Genomic DNA, 3,540 nt, shown 5'->3' on the forward strand with positions numbered 1-3,540 from the left:
CAGTGTTTCATAAACACTCTGAAGGTCCACAGATTACAGAATGCTCTCAGATGTCCTTCTGAAGCTGCTACTGGTGTTCCAGGGAACGATCAAAGCGAAGACAGTTTGAGACATTACTCTCATGGAGAAAAGTCGACATGGTGCCTTTTGTATTCAATACCGATGCAATTTCTGTCTTTCATTAACACTCAGAAGGTCATCAGATTACAGAATGCCACCAGATGTCCTTCGGAAACTGCTATTCCTCTTTCAGAACGCGATCAAAAGTAGGTAGTTTGAGACATAACTCCCATGGAGAAAAGTTCGCTTGCTACATGTTGTCTTCATTCCCGATGTAATTTCTATGTCTGATCAAGACTCTGGATGTCCATAGATTACAGAACGCCTCCACATTTGCTTCGGAAAATCATATTCGTCTTCCACGGAACGATCAAAGCGTAGGCAGTTTGAGACATTACCCCCAGTGAGGCAAGTCTTCATGGTGCCTGTTGTATTCAATCCCGATGCAATTTCTGTGTTTAATCAACACTCTGAAGGACCACAGATTACAGAATGCCTTCAGATGAGCTTCGGAAACTACTACTGGTTTTTTAGGAATCGATCAAAACGTAGACAGTTTGAAACATTACTCGCATGGAGAAAAGTCCGCATGATGCCTGTTGCATTCAATCCCCATGCAATTTCTGTATTTCATCAACACTCTGAAGGTCCACAGATTACAGAATGCCTCCAGATGTGCTTCAGAAACTACTACTCGTCTTCCAGGAATCGATCAAAGCGTAGGGAATTTGAGACATTTCTCCCATGGAGAAAAGTCCGCATGGTGCCTGTTGTATTCAATCCAAATGCAATTTCTGTGTTTCATCAACACTCTGATGGTATACAGTTTACAGAATGCCTCCAGATGTGCTTCAGAAACTAATACTGGTCTTGAAGGAATCGATCAAAGGGTAGACAGTTTGGGACATTTCTCCCATGGAGAAAAGTCCGAATGGTGCCTGTTGTATTCATCCCCGATACAATTTCTATGTTTCATCAACACTGTGATAGTCCACAGATTAGAGAATGACTCCAGATATGCTTCGGAAACAAATACTGGTCTTCCTGTAAACGATCACAGCGTAGACAGCTTGAGACATTACTACCGTGGAAAATAACCGCATGGTGCCTGTTGTATTCAATCCCGATTCAATTTCTGTGTTTAATCAACACTCTGAAGGTCCTCAGATTACAAAATGATTCCTAATGTGCTCTGAAACTACTATTGGTCTTCCAGGAAACGATCAAAACGTAGACAGTTTGAGATATTACTCCAATGGAGAAAAGTCCTCATGGTGCCTGTTGTATTCATTCCCGATGCAATTTCTGTGTTTAATATACACTCTGAAGATCCACAGATTACAGAATGCTCTCAGATGTGCTTCGCAAACTACTACTGGTCTTCCAGGGAACGATCAAAGCGAAGACAGTTTGAGACATTACTTTCATGGAAAAAAGTCGACAAGGTGCCTTTTTGTATTCAATTACGATGCAATTTCTGTGTTTCATTAACAATCTGAAGGTCATCAGATTACAGAACGCCACCAGATGTCCTTCGGAAACTCCTACTGCTCTTTCAGAACGCGATCAAAAAGTAGATAGTTTGAGACATTACTCCTATGGAGAAAAGTTCGCATGCTACATGTTGTATTCAATCCCAAAGTAATTTCTTTGCCTGATCAAGACTCTGGATGTCCATAGATTACAGAACGCCTCCACATTTGCTTCGGAAATTGCTATTGGTCTTCCAGGAAACGATCAAATCGAAGACAGTTTGAGACATTAATTCCCATGGAGAAAAGTCTGAATTCTGCCCGTTGTATTCAATCCCGATGCAATGTCTATGTTTCATCAACACTCTGAAGGACCACAGATTACAGAATGCCTCCAGACGTGCTTCGCAACTACTTCTGGTCTTCCAGGGAACGATCAAGGCGAAGACAGTTTCAGACATAACTCCTATGGAGAAAAGATCGCATGGTGCATGTTGTATTCAATCCCGATGTAATTTCTGTGTTTAATCAACACTCTGAAGGTCCACAGATTACAGAATGCCTCCTGATGTGCTCTGAAACTACTATTGGTCTTCAAGGAAACGATCAAAACGTAGACAGTTTGAGATATTACTCCAATGGAGAAAAGACCTCATGGTGAATGGTGTATTCATTCCCGATGCAATTTCTGTGTTTCATATACACTCTGAAGGTCCACAGATTACAGGATGCTCTCAGATGTGCTTCGCAAACCACTACTGGTCTTCCAAGGAACGATCAAAGCGAAGACAGTTTGAGACATTACTTTCATGGAGAAATGTCGTCATGGTGCCTTTTGTATTCATTCCCGATGCAATTTCTGTGTTTCATTAACACTCTGAAGGTCATCAGATTACAGAATGCCACCAGATGTCCTTCGGAAACTGCTACTGCTCTTTCAGAACGCGATCAAAAAGTAGATAGTTTGAGACATTAATCAAATGGAGAAAAGTTCGCATGCTACATGTTGTATTCAATCCCGATGTAATTTCTATGTCTGATCAAGACTCTGTATGTCCATAGATTACAGAACGCCTCCACATTTGCTTCGGAAACTGCTATTGGTCTTCCAGGAAACGATCAAAGCGAAGACAGTTTGAGACATTAACTCCCATGGAGAAAAGTCGGAATTCTGCCTGTTGTATTCAATCCCGATGCAATTTCTGTGTTTCATCAACACTTTGTGGTCCACAGATTACAGAATGCCTCCAGATGTGCTTCGGAAAGTACAATTGTTCTTCTAGTTAACGATCACAACGTAGAATGTTTGAGACATTAATCTGATGGAGAATAGACCGCATGGTGCCTGTTGTATTCAATCCCGATGCAATTTCTGTGTTTCATCAACACTCTGAAGGTCCACAGATTACAGAATGAATCCGGATGTGCTTCGAAAAACTGCTACTGGTCTTCCAGGGAACGATCAAAGCGTAGACAGTTTGAGACATTACTTCCATGGAGAATAGACCGCATGGTGCCTGTTGTATTCAACCCCGATGCAATATCTGTGTTTCATCAACACTCAGAAGGTCCGCAGATTACAGAAAGAATCCAGATGTGCTTCGAAACTACTACTGGTCTTCCAGGGAACGACAAAAACGTAGACAAGTTGAGACATTACTTCCATGGAGAAAATTGCGCATGGTGCTTGTTGTATTCAAATCCGATGCAATTTCTGTGTTTCATCAACCCTTTGTAGCTCCACAGATTACAGAATGCCTCCTGATGTGCTCGGAACCTACTGTTGGTCTTCGAGGAAACGATCACAGCGTAGACAGTTTTAGATATTACTCCAATGGAGAAAAGTCAGCATGGTGCCTGTTGTATTCATTCCGGATGCAATTTCTGTGTTTCATCAACACTCTGAAGGACCACAGATTAGAGAATGACTCCAGATGTGCTTCGCAAACAACTACTGGCCTTCCAGAAAAATATCACAGCGTAGACAGCTTGTGACATTACTCCCGTG

This window comes from Schistocerca gregaria, chromosome 3, assembly GCF_023897955.1.
Source record: "Schistocerca gregaria isolate iqSchGreg1 chromosome 3, iqSchGreg1.2, whole genome shotgun sequence".
In the NCBI taxonomy this organism is placed as follows: domain Eukaryota; kingdom Metazoa; phylum Arthropoda; class Insecta; order Orthoptera; family Acrididae; genus Schistocerca; species Schistocerca gregaria.